The sequence below is a fragment of the Pogona vitticeps genome, chromosome 3 (genome assembly GCF_051106095.1).
Source record: "Pogona vitticeps strain Pit_001003342236 chromosome 3, PviZW2.1, whole genome shotgun sequence".
NCBI lineage: Eukaryota > Metazoa > Chordata > Lepidosauria > Squamata > Agamidae > Pogona > Pogona vitticeps.
Window position 1 is genome coordinate 59,100,924 of NC_135785.1, and position 13,663 is coordinate 59,114,586.

At 43.3% G+C, this 13,663-nt stretch overlaps 1 protein-coding gene across 1 annotated transcript in view; it reads right to left on the reverse strand.

Moving 5' to 3' along the window:
- The window catches only part of SORCS1 (sortilin related VPS10 domain containing receptor 1), a 545,549-nt gene that overhangs the window by 304,659 nt on the left and 227,227 nt on the right, over positions 1–13,663 (reverse strand). The gene's annotated exons all lie outside the window — the stretch shown is intronic.

Sequence of the window (13,663 nt, forward strand, 5' to 3'; positions counted from 1 at the left end):
AAAATAACACTGTTGAAATTACTGGACATCTCCTGAAACATCTGAACATTGGTTGTTCTTAGTTGTTTCCGTATAAGATCATGACAAAATAAGCACTGGTGATGGAACAAATTAAGCCCTACAGAAGCCTCAAAATCAGTTTTAAAAAAACAGGGATGAAGCAACAGACAATAATCTACTCCAAAAGCAGGCAAGAACAGTACATGAGAACCAGTCATTCACAGATCTATGCAGGTATTAGCAGTACTGTACTATAAAGTTTGCATTTATCATAAACATCATTATCTTTATCAATTCATCAGCAGGGAACAATACAGTGGACCCTTGACTTACAGACGGCTTGACTTACAGACTTTTTGAGTTACAGACTTCTCTGGCCGCAAAATTTAGGTTTGACTTGCAGACTGAGATTTGACTTACAGACCAGAAAAAAACCAAAATGGAACAAAAACGGCCTGTTACGGGATTAATTGGTTTTCAATGCACTGTAGGTCAATGGAGACTTGACTTATAGACTTTTTGACTTGAGAACCGCCTTCCAATACGGATTAAGTTCTCAAGTCAAGACCCCACTGTACACGAGAAAGAGAAATCATCATCATGAGCATAATCACAATTTTTAAACACAGACACAGGGCAATATTATCAAACCTTCCCAACTCAAAACCTCAAAATATGAGGGACTGGGGAGACAGCTCTGCCTCCTACCACTTCAAAAGCTTCAGTCCAGCAGCACAGGAAATAGTCCACCAGGTGAAGGGCAGCCAGGCAAGCACTCCAGGCAACAATTAAATCCCTCCCAAAACCAGTAAAATAAAAGGTGAAAAAAGCAGGGTAATCTGAATAAGAAATATGTAAGAAATCTACAGGTTCTGCTAATCTCTCTTTCAGAATCTTGAACTTTTCTTATTTCACAGGCTCTCTACTGTAAAACCACAAAAAGACGCCAAAACCAAAAGGAAGACATTTGTTGTGGTTTTTGCCGCATCTGAATTAATTCAAAAACCCCATTCCTATTGACCCGTAGTGATTGATGTCTCTACTCTCCATGGCAATGTATCCTATTCAAATTATACCATGTGCAAGAACAATCATGGACAGCAGGAAGACGACCTGGACTACAGGACCAAGACTACATACCCACAGCTGCTTCTGCAATTTCCATTGTTTGTGTGTTAATTTGTATGGATAATGTTCCATGAATTTATCTAATCTCCTCTGAAACCCCTTCCAGTTGACAGCTATCCCTGCATTTTGTGACAAAAAGATCCTATCATTCAGCTATGGAGTGTGTGAAGAAGTTCTCCCCAGGATCTGTTCTAAATTTGACTGGAAAACATATGGACATAATTTTTGTGGGCTACAAAATTGAGTCAAAATCCATATCCTTATTTAGCCAACACCTAATTTATGTAGTCAATTGAGCTTTGTTTACACAGTATATCCAAAAGCACAACACCACAGTTTCTCTCTATGTGTGGAATTCTGGAGATGAAAGGAGGGGTTGACTCCACATTTTGAGATGAGTCACAGCCATCTGTCTCAGATCACAACCATGTATAATACTGAAGACTGAACTAGATTAGATGCTCATCTTCCATTCAGAAACTGCTAGCTTGCTCCCCCTACCCACCCACCCACATTATTATTCCCTGAGAAACACAATCCTGGGCAATCAGCCCATATTTATCTTCCAGTGATCAATTAGAAAACAAAGTTTTTAAGAATGCAAGATACAGAAATGAACAAAAGCATATGCTTATCATATATGTCTTTCCAAAACTTAAACAAGCCCCACTTCAAATGACATGCAAGTGATAACTTATAGATATCTTGGTAAACTAAGGACTTGGAAATATTATGCTTAGTTACATGAGAAAGAAGTACCTAAAACTTCTCAGAGATTTTAGATGAGAATTTCTCTCTTGAAAAGGAGTCCCAAAACCTTGATAGGCTTAGGCTAAGTCTTCATACTGGAGGATGGTTGTTCATATGTTAGCCATTTTAAAATTTTGTTGACAGGAATATTACACTGGAATTGTTTTCAATACATTAACATATGAAAATATGTTAATATTAGTGATGCTGCTGATAACCTCTCTGTCACTTGGTTCAATAAATTAATTCATCAAGGTTACAGTGCTCAGCAACATTATGAATCAAGCACCACACTCGTCCCAAAGTGCTTTCAGGCTCAAGATGCCTTCCCCAAGAAGTTACTTCAACATACATTCACAGAACTTTACAGCTGGTATGTTGGCAAGTCTTTGGTTTTGAGTCCCACGTGCGGGTGTTTGGTACCGAGTCCTGAGTCCCAAGCTCCAAGTCCCTATTAAAAACAAGCCTTCTTTCCTTAGAAAAAAAGAGAGGGGGTGGGTGGATTCTGAGTCATGGATTGAGTCCAAATCACTGTGGAGAAAACTGAGTTGAGATTGAGCCAGGGTGACTTAAGTCTGACTTAATAGAGAGTCCTGTGATTTGAGTTCCCATTCCTGCCTCAGAGTGGGAGCTGGGTCATGCTTACCATCACCATGTGAGACCCGAGGCGAGGCTATAGAGGCACTCGCCGGAGTGTCATCCTCATTTAAGAGAGAGAAGGAAACTAAAATGGTGTCTACGACTACTCGCGTTGCGATCAGACATCAGGGGGTAGACACCTGTGATTTGGAACAGGGTGTGAGGAAACTGTCAGTGGCCACCCAGACAGGGGCAGAAAAGGCGGGAACATGTGTGGGAGAGCGACTGTTGGTAGAGGCAGGGCATGGGGATATAAAGGGGGAACGAGACAATATACCCGGGGTTGGGAGTTAATCTGGGTAGAGGATCCCTGGACAGGGAGATGTGAAAAGGTCAGGGTGCCTCAGGAAGAGGCAGACTACAGACGAAGAAGAGGTTTGCCCCCCAAACCGTCTTATTGGGGAGAATCAGAAGCGAGAGAGTGGAGGAGGCATTTGAGGGAGGAAAAGGAGGTGGTAGAGAGAGAAGAGAGGGAGAGGAGAGCATGGCGTCTGGAGGAGGCTCGCCGGAGGAGGTATTTACCGGACCCTTGGACCCCTATGCTAAGGGAGCTGACCCCTACGACCTGGAGAGGGGAGATGAGGAGACCTTACCCCTAACTGAGGTGGACATTGAAGCTAAAGAATCGGGTGAAGCTAACCTGTTTTCCAAAGGACCTTGGTATGACCTGAGTTTCAACCCCTTTTTGCAAGATCCTTGGACACCCTCGTTTGACCCGTTGGCGACGAGAGAAAAGACTAACGACAAGTTTAATGTTGATACTTCTTTATTTGACGTTCCAATAAACCCCTGTTCTGTTTTTCAAGACCATGCGCCTCCGGTGTTTGTGTCCGATAAGCCTGGGGTAACCATTGAACCCTCACATATTGGTGCCCAACAAATGGGGCCTCAGGCTACGGGCACTACTACAGAAGCATGGTTAAAAGCGATTACAGAAGGACAGGAGATGCTGATCAGACAGTTAGCTGATCAACAAAAACTATTGATAGAACAGTTGCAAAATACAAGTTTGAGAGAACCCCCCGCAGGGGAAAAGGAAGCCGCCAAGCCAGCAATAGCTAACCGACCACCAATAAAACTCAAAAAAATGGGTCCCCAGGATGATCCTGTGGCGTTCCTTAATACTGTACATTCGAGAGGGTGGTGACGTCAGCTCAATGGCCAACAGAGCAAAGGGCTCTGATAATTACACCGTATTTAATGGGACTCCCTCAAGAGATTGTAGACACGTTAGACCCAGAAGACGCTGGCAACTATCAGGTCATTAAGACAGCGATATTAAATACATTAAATCTTAATGAGAAGCTTATCGCAGAAGATTTCACGACCTCCGCATGAAGACACCCAAGGACATTGGCACAAAAGTTAAAAGTGAATGCTGCCCAGTGGATAAAGCCAAAGGGGAAAACTGTGGAACAGGTCATGGACATAATAATTATGGAACAGTTCGTTTCCACCCTGAGCTCAGGACCCAAAAATTGGGTGATGAAGCACAAGCCCACCACACTAGAGGGCGCTGTGGTGCTGTTAGAAGACTATATTGAGGCGGATGAGGCGTGGCAGAATAAGCCAGCGATGCAGACTGACCAGATGAAGATGAAGGAAAAGATGGTGGAGGTTCCGACTCGGAATGGCACAGCTAAAAACCCGGCGATGCCTACGTACAAGAGAAGTGGACCAGACCAGGTGGAGTTTGTTAACCCAGCGGGAATGCGGATACCGAGACCTTTGATCACTTCAGATCCTAAGTTCCAGAAGCAACCGACGACCTGGAACACGAACAAGGAGAAGATGACCGCATGCTTCAGCTGCGGCCAGTACGGCCACGTGAAAAAATATTGTCCAGCAGAAGAGTGTGCGTGGACCAACATTTACGCCTTCACCGCTAAGGTGGGTGAGGAAGACCACCCGGGTTGGGTAGTCAAGGCTAGGGTAAATGGACACTGGAAAAGAGCCCTCATAGACACCGAGTGCAGCAAAACTTTAGTAAAGCGTTTAGAAGGGCCCAGGTTGGCAGAAACTATGATAATTAAATGCATCCATGGAGATGCAAAAGAGTATGAAACGGCGCTGGCCGAAACAGAAATCGGAGAAGTGAAGAGAGCAGTAGAAGTAGGCGTAGTGACAGGTTTAGGCTGAGATATGCTCTTGGGGAGAGACTGGCCCAGGACTGAAGAACTTACGCTCACGATGGCAGAAGCATGCACCGGGTTAGCTAATTTTTTTCGAGAATCAGATGTATGGGGCCTGTCCCGCGACCAGCTGCGGTGCTGGCAACAGGAAGACATGGGACTGGAAGACCTCAGACTGCAGGCAGTGCCAGAGGGTTCTACGAAGGACAGAAAGATGAACTTTGAGATGAGACAGGGTTTGCTGTACTGGGTGACCAAGTCAGAAGCGGGGGAAGAAACCCAGTTGGTACTACCAGAGAGACTTCAGAACTGGGTGATCGGGCTAGCCGACGATCTACCGCTAGCCGGCCACCGGGCCTCGCGGAAAATGCTGGATAGGGTGCAACAAAGGTTCTTCTGGCCTAAAATGGCCGAAGAGGTAGAGGAGTATTGCTGATCATGCCTGGTATGCCAAATGACTCAACACAAGTCTGTTTTTCAAGATCATGCGCCTCCAGTATTTGTTTCCGATAAACCTGGGGTAACCATTGAACTCTCACACACCACCACCACTTCTACATCTCCAGTAGCTCCTTCCCTGACTTTTGGTTGAGTAAACATTTGGTTTATCATGTTTAGACCACACATGGTAGCTGATCATGTAGATCAAGTTAAAATGGATTAAATTCAACTCAATGGGCAAAGCTTTTTTACTTCAGATCTTCCCATTCAATATATAAAAGTGTAAGTATCAAGGTAGGGATAGGAGGGGGAGGACTGGTATATGTAGCATTATGTGTCCCGGCTTGTTCCTTTATGAATTCCAACTGAACATCTTAAAAAATATATCGAGCCACAAACAAAAGAGTAAAAAAAACCTAAAATTTTGTGGCACCTTAAAGACTAACTGCTATATTTTAATGTGAGTTTTTGTGAACGAGAGCTCTTTTGCTTTGGGCATGCACATGCTAGCACAGACTATAACATGACTATCTCTTTTAAAACTACAACTAAGCCCCCAAAAGTGTAATACTGAACTGGATTCTGAACATGTGTAGCCAGCATTCAGCAGACTACATGCCCTGAAGTAGTTCATATATAAGTGCATGAAATGCATTTCTTTAATGTTAAAAGGCTTGCTGTCAAAACTCTCATTATTATTGTGAAACTGCTTTCTAGGCAACTGTACTGAAATTGTTTAATGACAAACATTTTTATGAAACCCTCTTTGACTGTTATGAATTACCAAAGCCAAAGTCAAATTTCTGTTTGGATCATGCACTTGACCTGATACTTTCTTACAAACTTCTTATGTGGTTTTAACATTCTATCTAGATCTAGAACTCTTTCTCCTGGAAGTATTTTTCCCGAAGAAGGATGAATTTCTAGATGGCAGATTGTCCTGGCTGGTGCTATCAGAGGGATGTACAACACAAGAAAACAAACTAGCATTCCCAGAGAGCGAAGTAATATTCATATGTGTTGTGCAATGCATTAGGTGGGAATTCTCAGAAATAAGTTCTGCACCTGCACTTTTTCTCCATATACTTCCAGGAGAAACTTCTTAGTGCTAACCCATTCCAAATACAGCTATATGTATTCATTCATTTGGAATGTAAAGGGTATAAGGTGCCAGTTAGATTCTCTTATATTCTTCACAAAAATATGTGACATTTTAAACTGCAGTGAAACTTTGGAATACACATTTGCTCTCTGCTGGAGCCTTTCCTTCGGGGCTAAAGGATGTACTTTCAAATCACTTGCATGAAATTTAGAATGTCTGTTTGCCTTCACTGTTACAAGCGATCACATCCTTACCCACACTTGCCATCAGCTCTCTGCTGGTGATTCACACTGACAGATTGTCATTACCTGAAAGCCCCAGAGATTTCAAATATCTCCTAGGTTGGACTATACTCAGGTCTGATTTTATTGATCTGAAAAGGTAAAACTTCATCCTGGAAGGTCTCTGTCTTTGTGTGTCCTATACCACAGAGTGTAGAAAACATTTTAGCCTCTTGAATTGCAATAATTATAAATGTGTGACAACTGCATCGATAAATTATGGCTCTGATTTCATTTTGGGATACTGACAGCCTCTGCAAACTACTTCTGCATTACTGTCTTGTTCCCTCAGTGAAAAGCCAGCATTATTAATGGGCACTCAGGGAAACCTTATCATTCAAGTATGCCAGATGCTGATGCCAAAGGAAGAGCAGAATTATCTACCCAGATTTAAATGTTGAGAACCCAAGTCCTCCCCTTACATTTATTTCAGCCACTGTTGCAGGCTGCCCTCCTAAATCTAAAACTATGCAATGTCCTGCATTGCTTTACAAATGAATAATTTTATTATGGTATAAGCACAAGATTATTTGTGGTAGCCCAGATTTTACTGTTGTCTAGATGCATGACATATGTGTACATACATACATACTTTATTGTTATGGCATCAAGCCATACAAAATTGAATACAAAACTTCAAAAACTGGTATGCACTACAAAGAGCCATACCAGACATACAAAAATTAAAATATCTAAAACAGCAAATATAGCAATGTAAGACCAAGGTCTAAGGGTTTAGCTGTCTATTCTGTCTGCTATAGCATGCCGCCCAAAATTTTGCTACCAGTTCTGTAGTAGTCCAATTTTGGTCGGTTAACAATTGATTGCAGTAGTCCGAATCCGATTGACCTGCCATATCTTTTAAGAGAGGTGTAATATATTTTCCTCGGATCTTATTATGCCTGTTACACCTGAGCATCATGTGCTCAATAGATTCTACCTCGCCAGAGCCACAAGGGCAGAATCTCTGTTCCCTTAGGATTTTCTTAAATCTACTTTCCAACACCGCAGAAGGGAAAGCCTCACATCTAGCCAGAGTAAAGGTTTTCTGAAACTTATAATGACATATGTGTGTATATTTGTCTTTGTCCATATTGAATGTCCATGTGTGTGTGATTGCCAAACATATGTACACATACGTAGAAGAATACAAAGAAGTAAAGTTGCAAAGCATGGGGCCAAAAAGAGCCATTTATGCGTAGAGTAGCAAGGACCTGCCAAAAATCTATATACTAATCTCAAGTACAGAGAGTGTAACCATACAATTCACAGCAGTGGTCATTGTGATCATTTGTTGCACACTGCATAATGTGTAAAACACAGTGGTGCCTCGTATAACGAGTGCCACGTATAATGAGGAATCCACATAACGATGGCTTTTTTGCGCTAGCTTTTGCGATCGCATACCGATGTTGCCTATGGGGAAAAATCGCTTTGCGATGTTTTCCCCATAGGCACCATTTGCCAGCTGAACAAGCGGGCGTTCGCTCGGGAGGAGGTGGGGGAATCTTCCCACCTCCTCCTGCCCCATCACCGGCCTGTCAGCCGGCTGAACAAGGGGGCGTTCGCTCGGGAGGAGGCAGGGGAATCTTCCCACCTCCTCCTGCCCGATCGCCGGCCTGTCAACTGGCTGAACAAGCGGGCGTTCGCTCGGGAGGAGGCGGGGGAATCTTCCCACCTCCTCCTGCCCGATCGCTGGCCTCTTAGCTGGCTGAAGTCCGGTTATGCTTACTACCCTCCCCCCACGGCTTGGATCCAAGCCATGGGGGGAGGCTGGGAGCGGAGTCTTCGGCAGTCGCCGGGGCTCGGATCCGAGCCGCGGCGGCTGCCGAACAGTCCAGCTATGCTTCCGATCCTCCCCCCACGGCTTGGATCCGAGCCGCGGGGGGAGGGTGGTAGGATCCGGATGCCTTTCAGGGATCCCGGGCTTGGATCCCACCCGCCGCCGGTTACCCATGGTTTGGGTAACCGGCAGGGGGTTGGATCCAAGCCCGGGATGCCTGAAAGTCATCCGGACCCCCCACTCTCCCCTGCGGCTTGGATCCGAGCCACGGCGGCTACCCCAGCCATGGCCGGACTCTAGGGAGTCCAACCATGGCTGAGGTAGCCGCCACGGGTCAGATCCAAGCCGCGGGGGGAGGGAGAAAACCAGACAATCCGTTCCTATTAGAACGGATTATCCGGTTTTCAATGCATCTCTATGGGAAAACTTGTCTTCCATTGCCTCCCAGAGTTGGGTCAAATTCATGTTGGTAGCTTCGGTGACGCTGTCCAACCATCTCGTCCTCTGTTGTCCCCTTCTCCTTTTGCCTTCACACTTTCCCAACATCAGGGTCTTTTCCAGGGAGTCTTCTCTTCTCATTAGATGGCCAAAGTATTGGAACCTCAGCTTCAGGATCTATCCTTCCAGTGAGCACTCAGAGTTGACTTCCTTCAAAATGGATAGGTTTGTTCTCTTTGCAGTCCAGGGAATTCTCAAGAGTCTCCTCCAGCACCACAAATCAAAAGCATCAATTCTTCGGTGGTCAGCCTTCTTTATGATCCAGCTCTCACTCCATACATTGCTACAAGAAAAACCATAGCTTTGACTATGAGGACTTTTGTTGGCAAGGTTATGTCTCTGCTTTTTAAGATGATGTCTAGGTTTGTCATTGCTTTCCTCCCATGTATGTCGTCTTGATCCTCATCTTTTGTGGCTGCTGTCCCCATCTGCAGTGATCATGGAGCACTGCCTCCATATCTTCCCCTTCTATTTGCCAGGAGGTGATGGGATAAGTGGCCATAATCTTAGTTTAGGACAACTCAATACAATCAAATGTCATGGTCTGCTGGGCATATCGTTTCGTTTCGTTTAGTCATTTAGTCGTGTCCGACTCTTTGTGACCCCATGGACCAGAGCACGCCAGGCCCTCCTATCTTCCACTGCCTCCCGGAGTTGTGTCAAATTCATGTTGGTTGCTTCGCAGACACTGTCCAGCCATCTCATCCTTGGTCGTCCCCTTCTCCTCTTGCCGTCACACTTTCCTGACATCAATGTCTTTTCCAAGGAGTCTTCTCTTCTCATGAAATGGCCAAAGTAGTGGAGCCTCAGCTTCAGGATCTGTCCTTCCAGTGAGCACTCAGGGTGGATTTCCTTTAGAATTGATAGGTTTGTTCTCCTTGCAGTCCAGGGGATTCTCAAGAGCCTCCTCCAGCACCACAATTCAAAGGCATCAATTCTTTGGCGGTCTGCTTTCTTTATGGTCCAGCTCTCACTTCCATACATCACAACAGGCTGCTGGTCATATAGCAGTGAGTATTTCTTCTGTTTCCTGCCTCAGACCCAATGCTGGATGTTGTGATGGGGGGCACTTAGGTGCACTGTTATTGCTTGACCCTTTCTGGGTATAAAACTGTCAAACTCAACAGTTAGGAAGTACATAAAATGGAGAAGACTCTGTGAGTGTGGCATTCTTCAGATACCTATAGGTTTCTCAGGGTCCTTGCATTCAGCTTCTTATACCTTATATACTGACAGGTTTTTTTGGTTTGTAATAAAGCTGAACAATTGCAGTTTTTGTTTGTTTCATATCCATTCTCTTATTTTCTCCCATTACCACAAGCATACACACTCACAAAGAATGTGAGGCCACCCTAAGGGATTGCCTTTTACCTTCTACATTTTATCCTAAGACCTGGTTGCTGACACCCTTTTGATGTTTTCTAATGTCCCAACCACAATCATGTCTGTTTTCTAACCCTAAAGCAGTAGTTCCCAATCTTGAGTCCCCAGATGTTATCAGGTTAAAACTCCCAGAAATCCTGGCCAGCATATTTAATGATGAAGGCTTCTGGGAGTTTGAGTCCAAGAATCAACTGGGGACCCAAGGTTGGAAAACACTGTCTTAGATCATACCCCAGCCATCCTTTTATTTATCAGTTTAAAATATTTACCCCGCCTTTCTCCTAAAAGAGGTTCCAACATGACTTACGTCATTAAAAAGACAATATTTGAATGGTAAAAACAGTAAGTTATGAAAATAATTTAAAAGCAATTAAATAAACACCGTATTAAAATGTTAAAAGGTAAAGGTAAAGGTTCCCCTTGACAATTTTTGTCCAGTCGTGTTCGACTCTAGGGGCGGTGCTCATCCCCGTTTCCAAGCCATAGAGCCAGCGTTTTGTCCGAAGACAATCTTCCGTGGTCACATGGCCAGTGCGACTTAGACACGGAACACTGTTACCTTCCCACCGAGGTGGTCCCTATTTATCTACTTGCATTTGCATGCTTTCGAACCGCTAGGTTGGCGGGAGCTGGGACAAAGCAACGGGAGCTCACTCCATTGCGTGGATTCGATCTTACGACTGCTTGGTCTTCTGACCCTGCAGCACGGGCTTCTGCGGTTTAGCCCGCAGCGCCACCACGTCCCTAGATTAAAATGTTAGATAATAACATTACTAAAACAGAACTGAAAACAACAAAAATACAAACCATCCCATTTTAAAATTCTTCTAAGAGCCAGTCACTAAAAGACCTGCCATAAATTCTATTCCATTTTCATGCAAAGAGTCTGTCCTGATGCAGATCATTAAAAGACGTATTCCTTTCTCTATGAAGGAATAGAAGAGTTTTTAAAAAATATACAAGCAAGCAAGCATTATTGCTCATTAAATTAGGTTGAATTCTATTATTGCAAATGCTACTATAATCCCAAAAGAAAACTAATGAAGGGAAATTGTGAGCCAAGCCTCAGACCCCATGAAGTTCCCTCCCTCCTAAGAAGAGTGGGAAGGGGGGGGTTATCTAGGGAACTACTATATTTCCTAGGGATAAACACCACCAAGTAGTTGGACTTACTTGTGAATAAACAAGCATAAGGCAGCACAAGGATGTGTTAAATTTTTTAAAAGAAGCATTTTCTTGATCCTTCCTACTCAGGTTCATTGAAAAGCAGTCTGGCTCTTATACAACTAGCTACCCTTTCCCCTTAAGGAGCAGCTTCCACATACAGAATATAGGGGAGGGAAACAAGGATACCTGCTTTCCCAATCTCAAGCCCCCAAACAAAACTGTGGCACACACCCCTCTGCAGACTCTGCAGGGCATAGTGGCAGAGAAACAAGCTTTATTTTGCATTGGCCACTGTTGTTACTTCTCTGCCCATATATCATACTCATGGCTTTGCACGCAGAGCAGGAAATGGCCATTGCCTCTCTGTGTGAATGCCTTAAAGTATGTGTTGTTGTTATTATTGTTGTTGTTGTTTTAAAAAACTCATTGAAGGCAATAAGATTACTACCCTCTGGCTTTTATTAATCTTCATCCTGGGGTAATAGATGGTTATCACTGCCACCATTTCAGGGTTGGGTGGGGAATTGCTGCCAAAATATAGACTACACTCCAGGGAATGCCATGTTTTCCCTTCCCTGTTCTTCTTCTGCCAGCCTTCTTTTCTACAGATTTTTGGCACCTGAGTGGTTGCTGAAGGGCAAGGAGGAAACTTTGAAGGGGGATGCTGTACCTTTAATTTACTTATTTTCTGATTTGTGTTTGAATCATTTTAAACTGTTGTAATTCGGTGGTTGTTTTAACATACTTAATATTTTTCATAGGAACTTTAATCTTATAATTTATTGTGTTTTTAGCTGTGTCTGTTTTTAAAAATATTTTACTGGGTCCCTATACTGTGAGAAATGCAAGATAATAAATCCATGCATACTCTACAACAAAGTTCCAGTACTTTCTCCCTTAAGCTAATGCATCCATTGCCATAAGACTGATATGTGTTTTTTGGCCATTTTACAGGATATCTTGACTTTCATGTTGTAAAGTTTTCTCCCAAGGGTTGCCAACTTGTAGGTCTTCCTGAAAACATGAGTGGACTTCTCAAAGAGGGGGAAGTAAGAAAATATCACTGTGCAGCAATGCCAAGTTTCTCTTTTAGGAAATGCCTCTTAAGGTGTCCACAGCTCTCATTTTAACAGGGTTTTAATTCTTTTCCCCCCCCTCTTCTATGAAGGTGTTTGTCTCCCTACCCTTACTCTGGCCAGTTTTCCAATTTCCAGTGAGAGTTCAAGCCTTGAGCAATGAGAAGAATCCAGAAGAAGGGGATTCCCATTGCTCCTACAAAAGCATTGTCTGAACAGCTTCAGATTTGTACCAGATAACGTCTTTTTGTTCTGACCTCTTCAACCTTTCAATTCTTTGATACACTGAGCCTTTCATATAGCCCTCCAGAGCTTAGTACTCTGGCTAAATTGGGACTGAAATATTCTCCCACAACTGAATTAATTCACTGAACAACAAGGGAGACAAAGCAACTGCTAACTCTCTTTACGACCTTAATGCTAATTAATGAGCAAACAAGGGTCTACTGCAGTTCTATGTGCAGAGAATTAAACAATTTACAGGCCACTGTGAAGTCAAAGCCCCCAGGCATGCCAGGTATTTCATCCTAGCCCTCTGGAAGGAAATGCTAATACAGAGATTCAGTTATGCATTGCTAAAGATGACTCTAGAAAAGTAGTTAGGAAGCAAATTCCACCCATAATGGAATCTGGTATATTTTTAGTTTCATCAGTGTGATAGACATGGACCAAGCATGACATCAGTAAACGTGTACTTATGTGGTAGCTCTTCTAAATGTGCCTACATGAATCTCTCCATCAATTCTCCGCAAAATTGTGCAGCCAGCAGGATTCTAGACTATCCCATAAATCAAAGAAAGCTGCAGAGCAGACATATTGATGAGGGTCAAATGAAGCACAGCAGAGAGGGTGATTCCAAAGATCAAAGGGGGAGAAGCTAATTAATCTGGAAACAAAGATGACTAAGAAATGTGGAATATGACAAAATTTTACAGAATTCTGTAAAGTTTGAAAGAATAGACAGAAAGAAGCTATTCTCTCTCAAGACTTAAAATATTAGTCTCCTATAAAACAAACTGGAATAGTTTCAAGACAAATACAATGAAACATTATTAAATTGATTGCCACCAAATGTCACGATGGTCATTAGCTTAGATGTGTTTTAAAAGTATTTGACAAATTAATGGAAGTCCCATCTATCATTGGCTATTAGCCATCAGAGCTAAAACTGGAGCTGTCTAATTCAGACAGTATTCTTCTGATGGCCAGATGCTGAAGACAGAGAAGAGGGAATTGATATATCCATCATGCCCTGTTTGTGACTTTCCCAGAAAAGTCCTGCT